The 27,500-nt window shown below is 33.8% G+C and overlaps 1 protein-coding gene across 1 annotated transcript in view; it reads left to right on the forward strand.

Moving 5' to 3' along the window:
- The window catches only part of LOC136830757 (uncharacterized), a 612,586-nt gene that overhangs the window by 370,441 nt on the left and 214,645 nt on the right, over positions 1-27,500 (forward strand). The window contains exon 2 of the mRNA XM_067090627.1: positions 10,049-10,140. The gene's annotated coding sequence lies outside the window, so the exon portion shown is untranslated. The remainder of the gene's footprint in view (positions 1-10,048; positions 10,141-27,500) is intronic.

Here is a 27,500-nt window from a genome sequence, read left to right on the forward strand (position 1 = left end):
ATTTTTATTTTTGTTTTTTTTTTTTATTTGAGTTTTCCTCACATCCTCTCCGACGTAGCCTAGTGCTAATCACGTCTATCTTTTCAATGTTTATTTTATTTCTGTTTTTATTTTACTTGTTTTTGCTTTGGATGAATCTGTTTTCCTATCAGGTTTTTCGATGTTGTTTAGTTTTGTGAGAATCGACTCATTTCCATATATCACGCTGTATATATATATATATATATATATATATATATATATATATATATATATATATATATATATATATATATATATATATATATATATATATATATATATATATATATATATATATATGTATATATATATATATATATATATATATATATATATATATATATATATATATATATATATATATATATATATATATATATATATATATATATATATATATATATATATATATATATATATATATATATATATATATATATATATATATATATATATATATATATATATGAATATATATATAGATAGATGGATAGATAGATAAATATATGTCTATATACTGTATGCTTGCAAGAACTTTAGTACAGGTAGAGCATGCGGCGCTAATCTCCTTGATAAATGAATATCACTAAAGCTTTGCGGCCCAAGCAGGAGACACATGCCGAAATTAAAACGAGATAAGAGACCTAAGTCTTGAAGGGTTGGCGAGAGATAAGGAGATTAAATCCGGTGGCGAAATGAAAGCAAGACTCCAGGGACTGAATGTATAATATACAAACGCCTTTCGAGGAGAATTAAAAGCAGTGGGGATGGTTAAATAATGTTAAGTATTACGGGATGGAGGATTCTTTTAATCCGGTGGTACTCAACCTTGGGGGCTTTAGCAATTTCCAGGGTGGGGGGGGGTGAGATGGGCGCGAGTCCTAGGGAAAAATAAAAAAATTCTTTTATTATATTCGTTATTCTCTTAACAATATTCGCTAAGAAGCAGTGTCAGGTATCTCACTAATTCATTCCCAAAAGAATAAAAACACCCCCTCTCTTTTTTTTTTTATTTTTCTTTAAGTCTGGGAGAGAATTTTACTCATTGATGCAAGGGGGGCGTGGAGGGAAGGACCAACTCTTAAAGGGGGCGTGGTAATAAAAAGGTTAAGAACCACTGTTTTAATCTGAATGTTTTTAGGGATTGCTTATTTTCCCTAGATGGAACGGAGCATGAGGGAGAGATGATAGGATTTGTTAGGATGAATATGAAAGCTTAGCTAAGGTTCACTTATAAATATATGAGGATTCATGGGGATTGCTTTGCCGCAATGCTGTTTGTGAAATCCTTACATTTACTGCTAAATTATTAATATTCACTATTATTTAGCTTTTACAGATAGCGAAAAATTAGAATTCCCATAACAGTAGACTTCCGTAACTTTGATTGGATTAACGAAATTATTTTTTGTCTCAGACTTGGTGCCACTTACGATGTCTGGGCATAAAGATTACCTCATCCTCATCGCCCCCAAATCCCATCCCCCACCCTGCACACACCACAAAGTTACCTGTCAACTGAATTTGTTTAGCTGTGTGACAGTAATTCCAGCGGCTTCGGTGTGTGTGTGTGTGTAAATGAGATCTGTAGCAGATGTTTTCTCGTATATGATCTATCCCTCCCACACTCACACTCACACCCACTCACCATGATGAGGCTTTTGCAAGGAAGGCTGCTCCCAAGCTGTGGCCAGTATATTTACCAACACTTCTGTATCCAGTTATATTGAAAAATATGGTAAAAAATAAATTCTAAAGAAATGAAACTATTTTTACATCTCTCAATACTAAGGTCTTGTTTAATATATATGAGTAAGTAATATGTTACATGTATTTGGCTCGGTTCAATTTTTAAATACTATATTCATATTATGCTAACCTATTAGTTCAATCCTTTAGACGGTGGAATTCCGTAAATGTAGTGGAAAACCCCTTAATTTCTGGCAAGCAAGATAACTTTTGGAAGGAATCCAGTAGTGTGTAATTAAGCCCAGTACGCCTTCATTACGTATAATTCCCGGCCATTTTTAGCTCCATTTCCGACTGGGCAGCGCTAGCCATTTTAGCATATATATATATATATATATATATATATATATATATATATATATATATATATATATATATATATATATATATATATATATACATATATACACATACATATATATACACATACATATATATATATATATATATATATATATATATATATATATATATATATATATATATATATATATATACATATATATATATATATATATATATATATATATATATATATATATATATATATATATACATATATATATATATATATATATATATATATATATATATATATATATATATATATATATATATATATATATATATATATATATATATATATATATATATATATATATATATATATATATTTATATATTTATATATATATATATATATATATATATATATATATATATATATATATATATATATATATATATATATATATATATATAATATATATATACATATATATATATATATATATATATATATATATATATATATATATATATATATATATAATGGGTGTGTGTGTGTGTGTACATTTGTATGTATAACACTAGAAACCTAACTGCGATGGAAGCAAGGCTTTAAATAAATAACATTTTGTAAGATATCTGGAGAATAAAAGGTTACTTACAAGGGACTTTCTTCGACTGAAGCATTGTAAAAACGTATAAAAAAACATTACGAATATAGAAAATTATATAAGTCATTGCGGCAGTTACAAGCATAGTAATGTAATCAAGCTATAAGAAAGAAATAATAATAATAAGCGTACAAGTGAGAAAAGATTTGATGGCGTCTGTAGAAAGGTAAAAAAAAAAATGTGGAATAAATCCCGTATATAAAAACAGCTCACATTCTCTACCATGAACATACTGTTTGTCCTTGCACCCAATAACTTCGGCTTCGACAAACAAGTGCAGCTTAATGAGTTCCGAATCACGGTTATGAGCATTTTAGGCGATGTTTAAAGTTTGCCAGAAGTATTTGCCTCAAACATCCAGCACCTGGTTATAATGCTTTTTCGCGTAGGTTGAGTTCCCGTATACTTGCAAATTCAAGCTGTTATTTATAAGGTTGTGTAAACAAACCCTTGTCACTTATGTGCTTGCATGTGTAGACGTTGAAGCGTTTCGCTGAAGTTGCTGGGTGTGATTTTTTAAAATTTAAAAGTAGCTTTTGAAAAGTATAAGTAATTTCGTATATTTTATAATGGAACATGGCATTGTTGGAGAAAATAATAATAATAATAATAATAATAATAAATAATAATAATCGAATGAGTTACGAAAATGGTAAAGAAAATCACATTGATTTCAGTGTAAATATATATATATATATATATATATATATATATATATATATATATATATATATATATATATATATACATATATATATATATATATATATATATATATATATATATATATATATATATATATATATATATATATATATATATATATGTATATATATATGTATATATATATATATATATATATATATATATATATATATATATATATATATATATATATATATATATATATATATATATATATATAGCAAGAGCTTTCGAAAACCTGCTCGATTCTTCTTCTCAAGGAGAAAAGAGCAGGTTTTCGAAAGCTCCCGTTTTATATATATTTTTATGTATATTTACGCTGACATCATTGTGGATTTCTTCATCAGTAATAATAATAATAATAATAATAATGCACAAGTAACACTGAGTGAACGCTATAGTGAAAATAGTACAGAAAATATCTGATCATTTCTGATATAAACTATGAAAAATAAAAATAAAAAATTTAAAATTAAAAATTAGACAAGGGAGAGCCTTTGAAACTGCAGCCTCAATGTGTGCTTTATTCATTCACTTTATAGCCACTTGTATCCTATTGATAAATTTGATACTCGCCCGTAAGTGAAACTTCTGATTTACAAGTATCTCTTTTGATTTGATCTTTCAATTCGATTTGACATCGGTAATCCTTTGAAAATACTATTAATACAGGACGAAGCCTTTATGAAATTATGTAAAAAAAATGGCTGAGGCAACGGGGTACAGGCAATCATTATCGATACATCCCAAATACATTCAACAGTTTATACCAATCAGTGCCGCCAAAACATTTATTCCTTTGTTCTTATGGACCATTATACGTGACCAATTACTAATGAATGCGCATAGAATGAATGGCGCATTATTGATATTATGCCGACGCTGAATAGGGTATCGGGGAAACAAAAATAATAGTGGCCAATGCAGGTTGCCGTCACGTACAGTGAGATACACAAGTTGCATTTAGCAATGTTGGTGAGTAATCTGCTGTGTCAGTGAATGGATGAACTGTGACCCTTGCTTCTGGTGTGCACACCGTAGGGTGTTAGTGCTGTGCACTGTAGGCATTACAGTACTAAGGTTCCTTGCTTTAGAATTCTTTTGGCCCCTAGCTGCAACACCTTTCGTTCTTTTTACTGCAGCTCCGTTCATATTCTCTTTCTTCCATCTAACTTTCCACCCTCTCCTGACAATTGATTCATAGTGCACCTGCGAGTCTTTCCTCCTGTTACACCTTTCAGACCTTTTTACAGCCAATTTCCCTTTAATCACTGATCGACATAATAGGTCCCAGTGCTTGGCCTTTGGCCTAAATTTTACATTCTATTCTATTCTTACGGTGTGCTATAACTTGGTCGTCCCGCCAGGATCGTATGGTTGTCATTGGCCCTCTTCCAAACCATTGACCATCGCACTGTGGCTTCTGCCGAGATGGATTTAGAATCACCTGCCAACTTAACGCGCAATTACGTTTAGAAACAAAATCAAAAATATTAATTTCTGCCTGACGAGATATTCATTTATCGGGATCATGTAAACAAATTGCATCTGATATCACAGACTATAACTCATTCAGGCATGCACGAGTTTGCATCATTGTTACGTAACCAACACTAAATACGCTCTAGGATGAACTACATACAGTAGTCTCCCCGACTGGGCCGGCCATCCATTCCCACCGCACATTAATATAGCTGCTTGCGAGATAGTGTCCCCTCTTATTAAGGAAAGTTTCCAAGTGGAGCAATAAACCGCGGGAGGAGGAAAGCTCCGCGGAAGGCGTCGCCGAGATAAAGAAAACCCTGATGAAATTTATATCGCTTGTAAATTACCGACAACTTCCTGGGAGGAGAAATTATTCTTCTACTTCATAAAAGCGCGAAAAAAGTATATATAAAAAAGTTATATGTATTTATACACTTCGCCAAATGCCGTAAATTTATTAGGCCCGAAAGTTCTGAAAAGAACGACAGAACTGGCGGAGGGAGATTACTTCCAACAGAGTCGGTCCTTCGGAAGTTTTTTTTTCTTTTTTCTTCTGTGTTTCTGAATTATACCTCGAGTTAAATGGAAGTGGTGAGATTACATGCAAAAGTTCTTCGTTTCGAATGATTACTAGGGAATGAAGTTTGGAATGTTTTTTTTTTCTTATGGATACTACAAGGACATATCTATTATGCACATTTCCGCTTGGATAGGAAAGAGTCCTTTAGTGTAAAATTTCCACAACACACACACACACACACACACACACACACACACACACACATACATACACACACACATATATATATATATATATATATATATATATATATATATATATATATATATATATATATATATATATATATATATATATATGTTATACTGTATATATGAATATATGTAAATGTAAATATACCAGGTATATAATTATATGATACTATGCTAATGTAATTTTCAGCACATCTGACAATCCACTCCACTTCCTTTCTTCTTACCCTGCCGTTGCCCCTCTGGAAACATGTAAGCAAAACACACGAACGGACAGAAAGACCAAAATTCCTAGGAGGCAACAAATCTCCGCCAAAACGAAGCAGTCTAATCCCCCACCACCCACCCAGAAAGGATCCTTATCCCGATCCGGATGTCGCCAAAATATAATCTTAAATATCGAAAATACATCTTTAATTAATTCCCTCATGACCAGAAGACTAAGAATTGACAAACAGGTAAATAAACTGAAACAAAGAAACCCAAACAAACACACAACCTTTTTGGTGTTCATTAACAATAATCAAACAATCACAATCCGTCCCTTCAGAACGAAGCCGAAAGAAAACAGCAGAAGCCTCTTCCCTTTCAAAATGCGACAACAGATGACGACTACGACGACGGCGAAGACGTCTTCGCTAATAAGACGTAATGGACGCTCTCCTTTTCGAGAGATCGACGTCATTATGAGCCATGAGAGTAGGAGAGGGCGGTAAATGGAGCGAGTGTCCTGACGCCCTTCCTCTCGTTGTAGGATTCCTTCTCCGGGAAACTGCTGACGGTGGAGTTGAGGGGTGGCTTCAGTCAGAGTCAGAACCTTTTTTTTTTTCAGTAAGTTGGGGTATAATTGGAAGCCAACGTCTGGTATCACTGCTCTCCAGACGATGGTATAGGATTTTGAGAGAGCAGATTTTTTATTTTGTTCAGTGGAATTCAGCTATGGGTGTGTTCAGAAGCTTGTGTGTGTGTATATATATATATATATATATATATATATATATATATATATATATATATATATATATATATATATATATATATATATATATATATATATATATATATATATATATATATATATATATATATATATATATATATATATATATATATATATATATTATACAAAAATGCCATTCTAAACCAGGTTTCAGCCAGTCAGACCCATTTTTTTCCTTCTTTTTAAAGCAAATTTAGTTATATTTAGATGTCTTTGCTCTCCACGCGATGATCTAACGATTTTGATAGAGTAAACTATTAATTTTGTTTAAAAAAAATTTAACTATGTTCAGAAATCTAAAACTACTACTTTTCCTCACTACATACGAATGTAAATAAGTTCAGCAATTTAACTACTTTGTGAAGTACATGTAGCACTGCTCAGAGGCCGAAATCTGTTCATTTTCATTTTTTCTTTCTTCTCAGTTTTCAATAAGCACGAGCCAAAGTTAATTATATTTTTCTTGCAAAGTTTAGCAACTTCCAGAGGCCTTCCCCTATTGTGTTTGCTCTGCGCACGGTGACATAAATAAGTTTTTAATAGGCAACTATTTTTTTTCATGTAAATTTAACTATACTAATAAGCTCAAATCTATTTTTGTTCTCCGTGCAGTGGTATAACGTTTAATTTAAAGTTAAGTGTATTTTAAATTGAATTTCACTGTATTCTTAAGCCCGAATATTTATTTTGCCTCATTACATTTGCTACTATTAGCAGACTGGTTTCAGTACTTTTAGTAGACTAATTACCTTATTTTTAGCAGACTAGTTAGACTAATTACGCTATTTTTAGCAGACTGATTAGACTAGTTACTCTATTTTTAGCAGACTGATTAGACTAGTTACGCTATTTTTAGCAGACTAGTTAGACTAATTACGCTATTTTTAGCAGACTAGTTAGACTAATTACGCTATTTTTAGCAGACTAGTTAGACTAGTTACGCTATTTTTAGCAGACTAGTTAGACTAGTTACGCTATTTTTAGCAGACTAGTTAGACTAATAACGCTATTTTTAGCAGACTGATTAGACTAGTTACGCTATTTTTTTAGTTAGACTGATTTTTAGACTAGTTACGCTATTTTTAGCAGACTAGTTAGACTAATTACGCTATTTTTAGCAGACTAGTTAGACTAGTTACGCTATTTTTAGACAGTTAGACTAGTTACGAAAGACTTTACTAGCTATTTTTAGCAGGCTAGTTAGAATTAGTTACGCTATTTTTAGCAGACTTGTTAGACTAATTACGCTATTTTTAGCAGACTAGTTAGACTAGTTACGCTATTTTTAGCAGACTAGTTAGACTAGTTACGCTATTTTTAGCAGACTAGTTAGACTAATTACGCTATTTTTATCAGACTAGTTAGACTAGTTACGCTATTTTTAGCAGACTAGTTAGACTAGTTACGCTATTTTTAGCAGACTAGTTTAGGTACTGTCGCCGGTCCAGATTCGCTAATATTTGCTTCCTAAACGTTGCATTTTTATGTCAAGTTCCTCTGCTTTTTGCGGTCCAAGTTCACAATTTTTACGATGCTAATCCACTACTTTGGACTGATTTTGTCGAAAAGGGAAGCTGAATATTTCCCCTTCAAGGAAAAATGAACCTGAGAGAGAGAGAGAGAGAGAGAGAGAGAGAGAGAGAGAGAGAGAGAGATGAAAGGAAAACCCACCAAAACAGTATTGTTTTTCTTGAGCGTTTATCTGGCCTCACCATGCCCCCCTTCAGACAAGTCTTCCTCTGCCCAGGTAATTACGCTGTCGTTAAGGAGGGCATTTGGCATCATTTTGGCATCATTTTTCTGCAGAGATCGGGACTTAACGACCCACTAACGACCTCGCTATGCAAAGGACAGGGTTGAGGAGGTGCAGCCAGTTCCAGATACACTTTATTTAAACGACTTGACTGCCTTTGCAATTGTTTTGTTTGTTGATGCATTCGTCTCTTTCTCTTTCGGGGAATGCAAGCGCGTGCGTTTGCATGCGCGTACTCTTTGGTGACTAATAGGAACTCTGCTTATTGTAAAAGAATTTTGAATCTGTGTTACTTAAAAAAAATATTCGGTAATAATGTTTATCATAGAGAGATGATTTGTATATACTTTGTGAATGCTTGTTTCACTTCCTACGTTCATTCAGTAGGCTTGAATTTATATTTTGCTTGATTTTGAGCTTTCAAAAGTAATGAGTAAACTTTAAGAATTAATCCAAATTCACCAAGAATGCCTAATGACCTAAAACCGACAAGAATTTTTGCATATTTCCTTAAATATCTTCACGACCTCCTGTTGGTAAAGCCATAATTAATTAATAAAAATATGTAATATAGCATGATACTTACCTTGAAGAGATATGACTTAAAAGAAAATAGTTCCTCAGTTCAGGCTGTTATTTAAAATCAACTGGCGTGGAGCTCCTTTGAAGACTAGTAAACATGCAATAACTTTTATTTCCGTGAACAGTCAACAGAGCATGCCTTCCTAATTACTTCCTGCGCATGTTTACTTCGCGAAAATAAAAGGGCAAACCTCAGCCATAATGTCTCTGCATCTGCATTTTGGAGAGTCGAGCCCATTCTGTTCTTGACCTGTAACTGACGTTAGTATGTATACATACATACATACATACATACATATATATATATATATATATATATATATATATATATATATATGCGTGTGTGTGTGTGTTTGTGTTTGTGCTTGTTTGTGTGTATGTGTATGAATGGATAAACAGATCGGAAAAAATACAAAGTCGTCCGTCCCGTAGACCTTAATATTGGACAATGCTTTGATCGTCAAGGGTTTCTTATTTAGTAAATAGGCTAATTGTGCTGCAAAACTACACAAGTAAATTGGAATTCATAATTTTCTTGCTTACTATCTGCGTGCCAAGCCTTTCTGAATGGAAAGCTCTTATTCTTGAAATATCACGCCAAGCAAAATCCAAATTCTCTCATGCATGTTATCAGTGGAAGTTTATAACTCATGGTGTAGCTCAGGAAATGTATTAAAATTGACAGTTTTAATTTTTTCAAAGTAATTTCCGTTTACATGGTATTTAATTTCCATAGACCTTATAACCTGTGTATTTTGATGTCATTACCATTCCTCAACCAGTAACAATATTTCAAATGAATATGAAAATACTTCCCCTTTCTATCTTTCTTCCCAAACGTCTTCATTTGTCCTTCCTACTTCATCCTTCCATCAAAAGCTTTTTCCTTCTTTCTCTCACTCCTTCCCGCGTTTGTTTTGCGCTTCTTCTTCTTCTTCTTCTTCATCTTTTTCTTCTTCTTCTTCCTCTCCATCGCGAGACAACGTCATTTCCATTTTAACGTGTCTTCGAATTTGCATTCCAGGACGCCGCCATCTTGGAAAGAGGAGAAGAAGAAGAGGAGGAGGAGGAAGAAGAAGAAGATTGCGCCGACTTGACTCCCGGAGCTGGCGGACGGTGAGTAAATAAAGAAGCAGTTTAATCAACTCCACACATTCAAAATTACTTTGTTTGTGCTCCAGTTGCTCTCCTCCTTTTGCCTGATAAATGCGGGCCTGAAATTCATTTGGATTTGCTCGGGATCTTAAAGTTCTCCTTTCTGCTGATTTGACTCGATGTCTTTAGCGAAGGGAGGGACGAAGGAACGAAGGATGGGTTCTCCTGGCATTCTGCGTTGCCGCGGCTTTTGGGTTCGTTGTGTTAGTGTCGTTGCGCTGGGCGCGAAATATTGTCAGTTGTTCTTGTAATAGATGAAATGGTTTAGGTCTGCTGTTGTGAATTATGGGGGAGGATTTATTGAATTACTTTTGTTTTTGGTTGATAAATAACATCAGATATTCAGTCATTTGTCATTTGGATTTTGTTCTCTGTTTTGAATCGTGGGATTCATATTGGAGATTACTGTTGTATCAAGTGTTGAATATATATATATGTGGTTTTGGGCTTATTTTTCCTCAGTCCAAACATGTAAAATCAGATCAGTCAGTTTTTGTATTGTTCTAATCACCATAAGAATTAATGTGCGCCACAGTCTTAGATGGTATTGCCATGTAAACTAAAAAAAAATTGGTTTTTATTATTTTCTTTTTTAATTGGGGGAAAATGAAATTCTTTTAACATAGGATTCTGTAAAATGCAGATTCGGAACAGATTCGCTAACACGTCGATCTTATTTAGTTAACAAAATATTTCTGCTTTATAATAAAATCTCCTTCTTTCCATGAAATACTGATCTTCCGTCCATCTAAAAAAAACCAGCCACTAGTTGTGTGATTGAACCATTGTCGCTCGAATTTTATTACCCAGATATCTGGGTAATAAAAGTAGGTTATGTACCAACTGGCTGTGGGATTTATTGGTGGTCACCTTTCCAGTTACTAACCAAAAACCAACCACTCTTCAACCTTGTACTTGCACTGTTCTCCAACTGAAAGGACAAGTGTATAATATTTTCGAAAGGAAAAAGCAGTTCTTGACTTGTCTGTTTATTTTTTTATAAAAATACTTACAAGTTATACTGTACACATTTCAGAAAGGGGTTAATAGTAAATTAAAAATGGAAAGAGTACTAGTTTCCAAGTCATGCATGAGATATCAAAACCTTTCAGTTGCCAGCCCTTTTACATTTCATGTGTGAGATTTAGAGGGTGCATCAGATTTTCCTCGGGCCATGTGAAAGTAATTCATGTGTCACATGCACTCATGTGCTGCCACATGTTTGCTAAGTTTCAAATCATTTTCGCATGATACTGAGGTTCACAAAACATGTCTTTTTCTCTGCATGTTAGAGTTTGTAATTGTTAATACAGGACAGTTATTTTTGGGTGTTCTTAAGAAAAGGGTTAGCATCTAAGACAGCATTTTTGAGAGCATATATATATATATATATATATATATATATATATATATATATATATATATATATATATATATATATATATATATATATATGTGTGTGTGTGTGTGTGTGTGTGTGTGTGTGTGTGTATGTGTGTTGTTTTAATGCTCCTTCTGAAATCGAATTCTTATTAGAACCACAGTACACAATTATAATTAGTTAATGATTTACTCGGTACAATTTCGGTTCATTTAATTTTGCTAACGGACATAATTTTCTAAAATTCTCCATCTTACTGTTTGTTTTACTGTGGGATGGGGTTACGCCTGTTAAAGACCATCCATTGGCCAAAGTCCAGGCACGTGTCCTCTCTTACGCAACAAAAAAGATAAGCCGAGCGACCTGATATTCTCCGTACCATACATCCCCGTTTGTGTAAACTTATACAAGACTTTTTTTGAAACTGTATCGGAAAAGTTTTGCTTATTGCTGGACCCAAATGGATCTCAATTCCTTTTTGTCCTTTGCGAAAGACCAGGCTAAATCCTCGCGACCGTTCCAGATCCGGAATTTTAAAAGATCTGAAACGCTTTTAAGAAGAAGAGACGCGGTTACCGAAACCTAACCAGGGAATCGCTTTCTGTAAAGAGTTTTCCGTTCGTTCTCTCTCTCTCTCTCTCTCTCTCTCTCTCTCTCTCTCTCTCTCTCTCTCTCTCCTAAAAGATTACTGCCTTTATAAAACTGTCTTAGTTTCTTCCCATTTCTTTTTTTCTCTGTCTCAAAGAATGCCGATTTGCAAGTCTCTCTCTCTCTCTCTCTCTCTCTCTCTCTCTCTCTCTCTCTCTCTCTCTCTCTCTCTCTCTCTCTCTCAACTTGTTAAGTTAGAGTTATGTGCTCATTTCTCTCTCTCTCTCTCTCTTTTTTAACTTGTTAAGTTAGAGTTATGAACTCATTTCTCTCTCTCTCTCTCTCTCTCTCTCTCTCTCTCTCTCTCTCTCTCTCTCTCTCTCTGTCTCCTCTAACTTGTTAAGTTAGAGTTATGTACTCATTTCTCTCTCTCTCTCTCTCTCTCTCTCTCTCTCTCTCTCTCTCTCTCTCTCTCTCTCTCTCTCAACTTGTTAAGTCAGAGTCTACTAATTGCTGCCCGACCGACAAGCAAAGAAATTCATTAGCAAATTGCAGAGAAATAACGACAAGAAGTTGTTAGTTTCGTTCTGTTCATCTAATTGCGACGATACGTTAATGTGTAGACGTCTTCCCTCATCTGTGTTTAGCTTTAACTTAATTGATTTGAAGGAATTTCAACAACTGTTTCAAATTTCCAAACGTGTCAATACCATATTGATTGCTGAAACCTTGAGCTAATTCACCCCTTTGCTAATTACTCACAACATTTTTATCGAAAGAGTGCGAAGCGGTTAATTACCTAGAAGTAATCAATCTGTATTAATTAAGAGAGAGATAGAGAGAGAGAGAGAGAGGGATACAATTTGTGCCTATGAGGGGTACGTTTCTTGGCTCCCCTTTCCCCCCGAAATCCTTCCATGAAATTGCAACATCAATTTCTTGTTTTATCTCCCTTCTCTTAATTCAATAAACCGGAAGCGGACGACCGACCGTAATCGAATGGAGGCAAATAGAAAACGGGGGTTTGGCGAAGAGAATGCATTCCTTTTATTTTCTTTTTATTTCTCTCCGTTCTTTTTCGCCCGTTTGTTTTATTTTCTCTTTTTCTTTTATTTCGGTCTTTTATTCTTTCCTCCCGTCCTTTTTCGCAACGCCAGATTCGAGGCTTTTGATATATGAAAGATTCGAAATTGTCTGTTGGGTCTTTTATTCCCCGCGTTATTTTTCTCTGTGCCAAAAGTAAGACTTCGGCAGAATAAAAATGAAAGCGAATAAAATTCTTCAGGGGGATAAAAAATTTGCGTGCAAATTTTACGATATGCAAATGTGGGGCGACTTAATTCAGTCAGTATTTATAGCCGGGAAAATGCGTTGCAGTGATGGAAAGAATTATGAGGGTTAGATCAATAACATCTGGTTTAAATTAACTCTGCCAATATTTTTTTAGAATTCAGCTTTCACCAACACCGGTGAGGCGAACGTTTTAGCATTACACATTTGTAAAGTACTGAAAGGCACTGGGGAAAAAATCTGCTTATTTTTTTTATGTGGAACGATACCACAGCATCTCCTGAAAGGGAAGCCTATTGAAATCAGAGGAAAATACTGAAATAAATATCTTGGATTAAGAAAAAATGGCAATGAACCGAATGTAATCACTGGAAAAAATAAAAATAAAAGGTGTCTTTGTTGAGCATTAGCAGGTTCATTCGTGAGAAAAAAATATGCGTGGGAATAAATTGAAATTATGTAAAATTCTTTCCCACATATTTTTTTAGGTATAATTAAATGCTTTTCTTCTTTTAAAGTATTGAATGCCTTCCTGAACCATCATTATATTTATATATTAGACATTTTTTTCGTCATCCCGTTGTGCCAATTCTCTTTTATTTTGGTAGCGATTTCATTGATTAAATTTTTTTATCGAATGAATTGTAACTATCGTAGTGCTATTTTTTCCCTTTTTTTATTGTTTTGCAATGATTTCGTTTCTACGAATTACAGCTAGAAAGCATTTAACAAGTGCAAAGCGTCTAATTCGCAGCTGTGGGAAATTCCTGTTGATGACAGGCACTGCAAAAATGTTATAGGCACCCACCTGATTATGAAGTCACCAGGACTTCGCAGTGAGTAAACGAATGTCATTAGTATTCCTATGTACGTATTGCGACTATGTTGCTCAGTGTAGATAACGTATAGATATAAAAAAGATGTCAAAAAAGTAAGGCAAAATTGTAAAGTGATAAATAAATGTATAATGTCCTGAAAGGTTTACAGAACTATGAGGAATATTTTATTGTTCATTTTTGTCCTCTTGTGATACAAAGACGTAATTCTATGAAGAAACAGCTGACAGTGCAGTTTTCTTAAGGTAGCAAACAAAAAGACACCAAGAGAAGACGCCTGTCTGCCTTGTAGAATGTGTTCAAGTGGAAGAAATAATATATATATTCCATAGATAGCAGGAGCAAAAATAGATTGCACGTCACTCCAACCTTAACCGAGATATTTTGATAACCGAAGAGATGTGTATAAGATATCGAGAAAGTGGGTGTTCTATATTCTGTGAAGTTGTAGGTTGTAATGTCGTATTATAAATCACCAAGGAAATGAATTTTCATATCTTTTTCTCATTTTACTTTCAATTTGATTTCCATGGTTACAAGGGTATTTATTTTGGCTTATAATAGTTTACCATTTTCTTTCAAAATAACTTACTGCATGTATAGATTTGCTAGAATATGCTCTACCCAAATTTCTTTTTATGAAAACCATTTCTTAATAAATGGATATTACTGGAGACTGGTTTTTCTAGTTGTTATTTGTTTTTTTTTTTTAGATCAAGAGGAAATGGTCAGCATACGAGGCTAGTTTTATAGGTACTTTGTTATATAGCAAATCCACATCTAATCTTTCTAATATATTGTGAAAGGGAATATTTGCATTTTTTTTTATAACAAAAATCATCAAAACAAATTTATAATGAAGTAAGGAGGAAATCCGCATAACCTTCTTCTATGCAATCACTACCGGATAAAGAAGTCTGTACTGTACATTCACGCATGCGCGGAAACGTGCGTTGGTTTTAGAACCACGGGAGAAGGGGAAACCGAGTGCCCCGTATATCACCCTTGGAGAACCGTATAATTCTGGCAGCACATAATTCACAGCGGCTTGTGATTTGTGATTTATGTGAGGTAGGTAAAAAGCTATTCGCTGTAACCTTGAGGGAGTGTAATGTCTTTAAGGGAGTGGGGAGTGGAGGGGAGGAGATGGGTGGTGGGGGAGGAAATATACCTGATGACGAATGGGTTCGACGTATTATTGTCACCGAAAATCCAGGTCAGGACTGGAAAGACAACCAGACATTGAGTTCCAGTTGGCACTTCTTTGTCGGGATCTTGCACCTAGGCGCTCTCCCTCCATCCGGACTACTCCCCTTCCCCTCCTTCTCTTTCCACTTACCTTCCCACCCCTGTCCTCACAAATTCAGGACAACCCCCCGCCACTCCACACTCCGCCCCAAGGCTCCATGAGCACGAAGCAAGATTGGAAACGCGGGTGGTGTGAATTCGTGAATGAAAACCGACATGAGGCCAGACATAAACCTACAAAAAAAAAAAAAAAAGGAAGAAGAATCCAGGAAAGAAGAAGAAGAAAAAAAAACGAGATTGTCGAACAGTGGAAGCAAATGCCGAGAATTCCTGAAATGAGAAATGGCTGTTCATTACTAAGTTTGCCAAGAAGTATCAAGGAGGTCTTTCCAGTAAGTAGTTCGAGATACGAAACTTGAAATGAAAGCGGAAACTATTCGGCTTCCCAATATTTTCTTATACAGCAACTGGAATCGAAAACAATTCCCGGATTCCCCCAACATTCCAGCCAACACAAGTCAGAAGAATTTTCCTCATTAAAAGTGCATGTCCAATAGGATTAGGTCGGAATTTAAATGTGCCTCCCGAGGAGCAGAAAGACTTGAGTCGGGAGGTGCTCACCTCAAATAATAATAATTTTCGTCTTTTGCTTCGGAATTCTTTTTTTTTTTCTTGTGTCTGTCGCTTAAATAATTCAGCTCCTTGGCCCCGAAGGCTCTGATATCGCTTGAAGAAGTTTATCACTACGGGAATAATTTAGGTGCATTGCTAGTACGAAATTCTCTGGGATACTTCTAATGGACAACATTCCAGAGAGCCGTAGATGATGCGCTAAAGGAAAAAGTTTTTCTTGATCTGAAAATATTTACAATATATATTGCTAAGCTGATTTTATTTTATTTTCAGAAAACTTCTTGAAATCAAGATTTTTTTTTTAGAAAATGCCTAAAAATATGAAATCTTATGACCAAAACAAAAAAGAAAATTTGACCTCGTTGACGATTTATTTATGTGAGGAATATCAAGAAAAATGTACTGAATGTTTATCCACATATTGCTTAAATGTAAGTGGAATAATTCTGGAAAATGTATTTTGAGAATAATGAAGACGTTCTGGATATGATTATTAAAGCTGCGGTTTGGGATTTAAACAGTAATCAGCAAAACATTTTCGAAAATATTATCATACTTTAATGTAAATTCACAAGTTGATCTTTGAAAACGTCGTGGTATCAGTTTGAAGCGAGTAAGAAGTAATTTTTAAATTTTATGATGTATATTTGGTTAAATGTTATAAATTTGTGAAAGGATAAAAGAGAAAACAAAATATTATCACTAAATATACGTGAGAAGATACCTTGAATACGTTGATATCACACCAGCAAAGGAAAATAATCCCACGCGAGGTAAAACTGAATTCCGCGAAAAGGTTAAAAGAACTCTAGAGTCGTTCTGGTCTGGTTCTCGCTACAATTCAGCGAGAGTTGCTACATTTGAGCGTCTTCATTCAAAACGTGTCTCGCCGTTTATCCTCACGTTCGCACTTTTTGCATCAGGGCTCGAGGCTCCCTTTAATCCAGTTGATCCCCCTGGGGGTATTTATCCCCCCCCTACCCACCACCCCCGCTTCCTCTCTCTCAGGGAGCTCAACATCATCAAGGGTTAATAATGTTGGCGCTTTGTAGCATCTTTGTTTTAATTAGGTCTTCGGTGGGTGAATGGATTTACTCGAAACTTGACTATGGGGTAGGATACCGGTGGTTATTGCTGCCATTAGTATTGGTAGATATTTATTCATAAGGCTAACACGCTACTGTATGTCGATTACATTATTATTATTATTATTATTATTATTATTATTATTATTATTATTATTATTATTATTATTATTATTATTATTATTACATGAACGATGTCACTGATTCACAAATCTAGATTCAGAAGACTCAAACGAAGGATTTTTTTTTTCTAAACGAAAAGTGAATATTAGGTTTAATAAGAAAAAATGTTCAAGGGGATGGAAAGCTAGGTGGGCAGGAACCAAAGGAAAAGACAAAACAACGCATCTAGGGCGAAAGGATACTGCAAAGAAATTTTAGTACTAATCTTCGGTTTGCCACGCATTGCAAATTATATTCCTCCAACCTTCCCAGGAGGATGAAATATACAGAGGAGAGAGAGAGAGAGAGAGAGAGAGAGATCAACTGATCAATAAGTAACATGTAAATGTCCTATATACAGACGAGTTGAAATCGATGCGATATAAAATTATTACTAAATAATCACTTCACCAGTTTACCGAGAGAAAATTGAAACTGAAGATATATAACTGTGATTTTACATCAGTTACGGATGGAAAAGGAAATCTGGTTGATGCCATCATGCCCGCCAAAAGCAAAACCAAGGAACAACAAGGGGAAAAATGCGCCGAAGTTTCTTCGGAGCAATCGAGTTTTTTGTACAGTCGCTACAGGTTATAATCAAGGCCACCCAAAATAGATCTATCTTTCGGTGATTTCGGTATAATTCTGTATGAGCCGCGACCCAAGAAACTTTAACCACGGCCCGGTGGTGCCCTATTTTATATCGTTGCCAGAAGCACGATTATGGCTAACTTTGACCTTAAATGAAATAAAAACCACTGAGCCTAGAGGGCTGCGATTTGGTATGTTTGATGATTGGAGGGTGGATGATCAACATACCAATTTGCAGCACTCTAGTCTCAGTAGTTTTTAAGATCTGATGGCGGACTGACAGGCAAAGCCGGCACAATAGTTTTCTCTTACAGAAAACTAAAATCCAGAATAAATTTATCAATAAATGTACGATAAATACTATATAAATTTTTCCCTGCAAGCTAACTGTCAGCTCAAGCAGCACGATATGTGGTATATACAAAGAAATTTCTTTTGAAACATTTATTATTGAAATATGAAATATTCAGTGAAGTATTAATCATAAAACGCTGGGATAATAATTTGTTTTTACCCAGATAGATTTCTTTTACATTTGTGTGAATTTGATCTTGCATATATGATTGATTGCATATTTTCCCGCCCAGTAACTAAAATAGAGGTAAATCCCTTAAACTAAAATAAACGCCATTTGTGAAACAGAAATTTGAAGGTCAACCAAAGTGATATATTCTTTTTCGGAATTGTTGCAAAGGCTTGATATTTATATCTGAAACTTTGGCATGATAGGTTAACTTGAATGTATGTCAAAAAAAAATCAGAGGTAATAAATATAGTTGTGCTGGCATAGGTTAATAACAAAGTGAAAAGTTTTTAAAAATCAGGCTTTTTTATCAGATACTAGCTGACCAACCCGGCGCTGCCCGGGAAAACTCTGAATGACAACTGATTAACTCTCTCTCTCTCTCTCTCTCTCTCTCTCTCTCTTGTCCCTAACACACTCTCTCTCTCTCTCTCTCTCTCTCTCTCTCTCTCTCTCTCTCTCTCTCTCTCTCTCTGGTAAGATAGTTGCTTCATTTACATTCCCCAACATTTTTGACATTTTATATTTCACCCCTTCTCACCCCACATTCCTATTAGGCTGAACTTGGACTTAAAGGCATCGGGAGTGTCACTATTCATCTCAGCGACCTCGAAAATGGATTAGACACTAAAATCTGTCATTTTTTGACATTTTATTTTTCACCCCCCACCTTCTTATCGGGGCTGAACTTGGACTTAAAGGGCATCGGGAGTATCACTATTCATCTCAGCGACCTCAAAAGCTATGGATTAGACACTAATATCTGTCGTTTTCTGTTATTTTTACATGTCACTCCTTCCCACCCCACCCCCTTTATGACAGTGATGTCTTACCCCCCACAGTATTCTTTTCCAGATAGTGAGTCATATGTATAACGAATTGAGATATGATAAATCCGTACGGGCAGAAGCAGCCCTTTTCAACCCCTTCCCACCCGACCCCCTTTGGTGCTAGTGATGTCTTACCCCCACAGTATTCTTTTCCAGATAGTAAGTCATATGTATACCAAGTTTGGTTGGAATTGTTCAATGTGTTTCAGAGTTATGCTGGAACACAGGCATACATATATATATATATATATATATATATATATATATATATATATATATATATATATATATATATATATATATATATATATATATATATATATATATATATATATATATATGTGTGTGTGTGTGTGTGTGTGTGTGTATTTAGGTAACTCCTTTCATATAATTATGGCAGTACTGGCGAAAGCTACGTAAAAATAAATACTTTCTATAGATATTCAGATAATAAATCTTACTACGTTGGTGTTAATTTCAAGATAAAAAAGTATGAATGAATTGACTGAAGAAATATTTCGCACACCAGTTGAGTATTTAATAACCCAGTATCCTTTTACTGTACCTCCTTTCATATCCTCTTTCTTCCATCTTACTTTCCACCTTCTCGTAACAATTGATTCATAGTGCAACTGCGAGATTTTCAAACCCTTTATTGTCAATGTCCGTTGCAAAAGAAATATAGACCTGCCAGATGTATGCCACTAGCAAAAATATTGTTAGCTTATTCAGCCTGGCGTGGCAGGGACTATTGTTACCGCTGAAAAGACTTATGAAAGGAAATCAGTATCTCCTGAACATGAATGCAGTTAAACTGGAGGTAATGTTCCTACATTTGAATGTGTCGACTCATGACGCAACTCAGCACATATCTTTACAGTTATCCTTGCAATATCATTGAGTTCGTTCTCGCGCTTGGGGCATTTCCCCCGCTTTGATCTTTGGGAGATCAGTGGTGGATGGAAATATACTTTGTTCCTTATAGTCCTATCGGTTAAGTTGTTTTTTACGAGTTTACCTCCTTTAGCAATTAATACTTAAAAGGAAAGTGTAGGAAGCAATGCAAATTATGACATTTTCATCATTGTCTTCGCTGTATTAAAATGCTCTGATTTCATCAGCTTCAAAGATTTTCTGCCCAGAAACAAGAAAAGACAATCCTCTGAACTGCGCTTCTCATTGAATGGAAACACAAACGAACAAGTAAAAATAATGCGCCGAAGCTTCTTCGGCGCAATCGAGTTTTCTGTACAGCCACTACCGCGTATAATTAAGGCCACCAAATATAGATCCATCTTTCGGTGGTCTCAGGGTGATGCTGTATGAGCCGCGGCCCATGAAACTTTAACCACAGCCCGGTTTGGCCTATCCTATATCGTTGACAGGTGCACGATTATTGGTTAACTTTAACCTTAAATAAAATAAAACCTACTGATGCTAGAGGGTTGCAATTTGGTGTGTTTGAGGCTTGGAAGCTGGATGATCAACATACCAATTTGCAGCCCTCTAGCCTCAGTAGTTTTTAAGATCTGAGGACGGACAGAAAAAGTGCCGACAGAAAAAAGTGCTGACAGAATAAAGTGCGGACGGACAGACAAAGCCGACACAGTAGTTTTCTCTTACAGGAAACTAAAACTAAAACATATAAGTTGAATGTCATAAAAAAATTTATCATAAAATCAATTTAAACACGCATGTTTAATTTGCTTTTATTTAAAAGTTACCACATAGAATCAGGTGTTACTTGTAGTGAATGAAAGGCTGCGCATTATAGTTTACTCACGGCATTATTTCTGGCATTCTTTATTCATATAAATCCATTGAAAACATCCGGTCGATAAACACGATGGTAGATGAATGCTTCATTGTATTCTTTATGCTGGTTTTTCGTGGAAAATAGTTTTTTTTTTTCAAATTTCTTAGGAAGTGCGTTAACGATTCCGTTGAAATAATATGAACAACAGAAATTTATCTAAATTTATACTTTTAAATTCCTTTCTGCTCCACGCGTTATTTGCGTACTGAATTTCAAAAGTTGTATTCTTGAATTATGTCAATAACATCATATTACTAACTAATAAATAGCATGTTGGTGAAACACGATACTCTGTGAATGCAGGTAGCCGCAAAGACCTAAAAGTGCAGCTCTGGATAGCGATTAATCTGCAATATGTAACTGTCATAGAAAATAAGTGAGTTGAATTTTGCGTGCTGTAAATTCTCTCCCAAATCCCACCGTCATTAATTTACTCAAAATATAACCCCATATATTTTTCCTCGTCCATATATTTTGTCTGTGATTGTCCACAGGTTCCGGACTAACGAGGTAACAGTTTAGTAAACATACATCAATGTCCTGTAGATCGAGAGACACGGATCCATAAATGTCTGCAGTGAATCGTGTATGATTCTTGTTCTGTTCCGAATAAATAAATGTTTGAATCACGACTCGCTTGTCACTGCTTAGAGAAAAGAATTATTCGACCTGCTGAAAAATGTTCTGCAAATTTGCGAGTTTTCAACGCAACATGAAAAGAAGAATAATTTGATCGAATTTTTAATCCAACACAGAAGTATTTTCCCTTTATATTAGACCTCGGCCATGCATGTGTGATGCGGTGCATATTTCCCCGAATCCAATAAATTATTTTTGTTTACATAAGTCAAATTTAAAGCCGGCCCAACTCACCATTTTTTTTTTCAAAGGTAAAAAGGTAAATTAATGAAATCGTTATGTCACAAAGCTTGTGCAAAAATTATATGAGAGGTTTCAGTTAATGGAAAAATGGGGAAAAGCCATAGTTGGAAATGGAAACAGAATATCTCGATTTTTATCCAAAATTTTCGGAAAAACATAAAAAAGGATAAATGCGTTAAAATTATTGCCGTGCATTTACGAGGCTTTAGGAAAATAATTTGATAATAATGAATTATTATTATTATTATTATTATTATTATTATTATTATTATTATTATTATTATTATTATTATTATTATTATTATTATTATTATTATTATTATTATTATTATTATTATTATTATTATGAACTGAGTTGAATTCCTGTAGTTATTTATGTTAGATGAATAACATTTAAGTTTATGTTAAATTTTCATTCATCTATTTATTTATTATTGTTAAGAAAAAGCAGTTGCTTATATGTGATAGCAATATGGTAACGTAGTTTGAAATAAATAGGTCATGAGGCTTAGAGAGAGAAATAAACAGGTCATTAGATTTAGAGAGAAAAAGACAAAAACAGATACATTAAACAGATAATGAAAATTCTTGAAAAAAAAAATATATATATATATATATATATATATATATATATATATATATATATATATATATATACTATATATATATAATATATTAAAGACTTGCCGAATAAGAAAATTCAATAAATAAAATTCATAGTTTTCAAAACGAATCGAAAAAAGAAAAGACTTTAACGCGCGAATATCAGCTGCAAATGAATGAATACCCAGAACGTCTGGAGGAGCCGGGTAAGTCAGCCTGTGGCCCGTCTTTGAGCGATGCTGCTACACTCGAGCGAATGTTGCTGCTCTCGAGCGAAACTTGCTACACTCGAGCCTCTTCATTCGCGGCACGTTTCCTCGTTTATCCTCACGTTCGCACCTCTTGCTTCATGCCCTCTCTCTCTCTCTCTCTCTCTCTCTCTCTCTCTCATCCGCCCGGTTCTCCTGCGGGCGTTTAACTGTTTCATGAGTCGACGGAAAGAAAAGAAGACATAATATTTCTTGGGAAATTCTAAGTTTCCCCTTTTTTTTTTAGGAGAATTTAATGTTTGTTTCAACAGGTCCGCTGGTTGCCAAAGATTTGGTCAGAGGGATGTCATTTCTAGCAGAAATGTTGACCGATAAATTTATTTACGCAATGTCTCTCCACAACAACTACGATAATATCAATTATTTCGGTAAAATTGACTTTATTTTATAATTTTTTTTACGAGTATGATGTGTACTGTACATTCTCATATGTGTTGTTATGGGAGCATCATCTGTTGAACCATGGTAAACTGAATTAAGTTGAAAAGTTATATATCAGAAAAGGCGCTAAAGTTTGACATCATTAGAATATTGCGAATACAGTACACAGAAATTGAAATGAATTAGATATGCCATACTCTTTCGAGAAAGCCGTCAGGTCATTAAATAAAAAAAATAATCCATATTTTTTCCCCTAAAGATTTCATTCATAACCGTTCTCTAGTTTCAGTTTAACAGGAAATCATTCAAGCATTCACGCTGTCCCGAGCACAAGAGAAGTAAGAATAAATGTAGAAAGAATGCAATATAATGCAGTGTTTGATTCATTTATGAGTTAATTAATTGAATGATATTAAATCAAGAACCCATGTTGCTAAAGGGACTTAGAATTACAAAACCTTCTGGTCTCTGTTGACGATATATAATATTTCAGTGCGACGTAAAATAAAAAGAAAAACGCCAATTTAATATTTTGTTGGACCCCATAAATGCTGAATTGTTCATTTGACTTGGGCCTTGAATGTACGTACAGTTACGGTGTTTTCCTAACTATGGAATATTTTTATATATATGTTTCACCTTTTTAAACTTACACGGGAACATATTACATTTTTTAAACAGTTATGAATATTGTATACGTTCAGCTTTCAAATGCACAAGACTGTTGTATGGATAGATGCAAAATGGAGTCAAGAAATATGATTATATTATTATTTCCTTTGTTTTGTCTCGTGATTTTAAAGCATCTTTGTGTCGGGAGAACCTAGATAAGGCGACAAAGGCCTTCTTTCATAAAATACCTACCATAATACCATTGTTTATTAGAGAAATAGCAACAGCCATGTTATTATTCCTTCATCATACGTCGGAATCAACAAGGAACCCGGCAAATATACATATTCCTTAACGAATAAAAAAAAAATTACAATTGGTAATGTTTAAAGTTTCCACGTAAACTAAGTCCCATCCAAAGAGAAACTGAATTCCTGGAGATTTAGTTTACATATCTTTTAGGCAACATACATAAACACACACACAAACAAAATTTAATGTCATGTAAATGCTTGGAAAACCTTGCACGATGTATGCATTTTCCTTGTATGTGTATATGTGTGTGTATGTATGTATGTATGTATGTATGTATATATATATATATATATATATATATATATATATATATATATATATATATATATATATATATATATATATATATATATATATATATATATATATATATATATATATATATATATATATATATATATATATAATAGGTATATACATACATACATACATTATTTATTATATATATATATATATATATATATATATATATATATATATATATATATATATATATATATATATATATATTTATATATATATACATATACACACACACACATACATACATACCCATCACAAAATCTGTAACGTTGATCACGTGACACCAATCCCCTTGATGTGCCTCCGAACCCGCTAACGATTTCCAGTGAAGGAATGTGTGACCGTCCGAATCCGTCTTGTGTTCTTCTCCCTCATTGAACAGATGCGAGCAATTTATCGTTTTCCCTCCGGAGGGAACACCTCCCGAACCAACTCAAGTGTTACGGCAATTCTTCCTCTTCAGTGGTGGGAAAATTTAGCCGCGTTGTTTATCAGGAAAATATTGGGTCGTTCCGAGTTATATTTGAGTCGGCAATTGTTTGATTGTTCGTTTTAGATTTATTTTCCATTTTTATTTCCATTTTTTTATGTTATCGTATTTTTTTTAGATGCAGCTAATTGTATGTTCGAGTCTGCGGTTGTTGGTGTTTTCTTACATGTTAGTTTTTGCATAATAATGTTTCACCTAACTTACTTTGATACTTGAATGCTAAGAATATGAGAATCGCCATTTGTTTCGTTAAATTCAGTATAGATGTGTTTGTGGGTAACATTTACTATAGTCTAATTTTGAAATATTCTTTTTCAGTGTTGTAATTTCATAACCATTTGTTCAGTACTACAGTAAAGGTATTCAACAATAATGGTTGCATTGGAGACAAAACTTACACCATTAAGTGCAGTCTGTTATCTTAAACTAGTCAATTCAAGACTCTCAGACCTTGAAGATATACGAGTATTTCAAGTCATTCATCCTAATAGGTTAGATTCCCTAATTCTGGGGCTCTTTAAAAAATGGAAAGGATGAGTTTATATCTTGTCTTCCATCGGAAGTTTTTTCTTATTTTTAGTTTTCTGTAAAAGAAAACTATTGTGCCTGCTTTGTCTGTCCGTCCGCACTTTTTTCTGTCCGCCATCAGAACTTAAAAACTACTGAGGCTAGAGGGCTGCAAATTGGTATGTTGATCATTCACCCTCCAGTCATCAGACACACCAAATTGCAGCCCTCTAGCCTCAGTAGTTTTTATTTTATTTAAGGTTAAATTTAGCCATAATCGTTCTTCTGTTACGATGTAGAATAGGCCACCACCGAGACCACCGAAAGATAGATCTATTGTCGGTGGCCATGATTATATGCTGTAGCGGCTGTACAGAGAACTCGATTGCGCCGAAGAAACTCCGGCGCATTTTTTACTTTTTTTATCTTGTGTAGTTTCATGACCAAGTCCTTTGATTTCTGTTTGCCTTGTTTTTATTATTCATTGTTAAGGAACATTAAAAACAGGGTTACTGTCATTGACTGGTACCTGTTTTTGACAGAAACAATGACTGCTAAATTTCAAGAGTACAAGATAATAACAATAAGTAGATTAGACATGAAAAATAAAAAATCTTTCCAGTTTCTGAGCATTCATCATTTAAGGCAGGTTAAACGTAAGAATTCAATTTTTCCATTCTCTCTTGTGAACCAATTACAAACAAAAGACTTGAATTTACCGGAAGCCACTCATCTCTCACTACAGTATAATTTAATATCTCTGGCCTCTTGATGTTTGCGGAACACGCTACCACCGCCCTGCTCTCTCTCTCTCTCTCTCTCTCTCTCTCTCTCTCTCTCTCTCTCTCTCTCTCTCTCTCTCTCTCTCTTGAATAATCGTTGCTTTAAGAGTCCACTCAGTCCATTCATCCTCCATTTCAATTTTTTTTTTTCATATGAATGCGATGAACCCATTTCAACTTTTTATACTTGTCAATAAAGCAATGATAAATGCAATCTGGCAAACAAATAGCTCGTGTTTTTCAGGTCAATGAAACAATAAAAGCAACAAACAAACAAAGGAACAAACAAGAAAAACAAGATGGGGACAAGAAAGGTCATCATAAACCCAGAAGGAGTATCGTCATCCACAATATTTTCTCATATTCGTCGAAACCTGATGGATCACATGACGTTTTTCACAATTCCAGGCCTCTAAATGTTCTGTTCCTGAAGTCAATTTTGTATTAATTAAAAACCTGTATATTTCAAAAATAAATTAAAATATTAAATATATTTAACTGTACAGGAATCACTAAATTAAAAGTAAAAGTAGTATGAAATCTGAATTAAAATTTTAATTACATTATTTAACAGCAAAAGAATCACTACGTTATAAGTAAAAATATTAATTTGACTCACATCAAACCCTCAAGCAAAATAGATGAGGGGGGGTTTTGTTATATTTCGTTATCTTTGTATATGATCTTTTAATATTCTTTTCATATTGAACTATGGAAAAGAAGATTGGTTATCTTCAAACACATATCAATCACCATATGAAGGGTAAAACAGTACTTCAATGAAAAATCTCATCAAGGGTGCAAGGGAATATGACTGAGAGATTCTGGTACTTTATTTTCTTTTGTTCAGTATTCAGTCAATCAATCAATCAGTAAATCAGTCAATCAATCTCTCTACTGTCTCTCTCCATTATAGAATTATATATATATATATATATATATATATATATATATATATATATATATATATATATATATATATATATATATGTGTGTGTGTGTGTGTGTGTGTGTGTGTGTGTTTAGTATATATTTATATATATATATATATATATATATATATATATATATATATATATATAATATATATATATATATATATATATATATATATATATATATATATATATATATATATATATATATATATCTATATATATATATATATCTTTATGTGTGTGTGTGTGTGTG

This window comes from Macrobrachium rosenbergii, chromosome 47 (assembly GCF_040412425.1).
Source record: "Macrobrachium rosenbergii isolate ZJJX-2024 chromosome 47, ASM4041242v1, whole genome shotgun sequence".
Lineage (NCBI taxonomy): Eukaryota > Metazoa > Arthropoda > Malacostraca > Decapoda > Palaemonidae > Macrobrachium > Macrobrachium rosenbergii.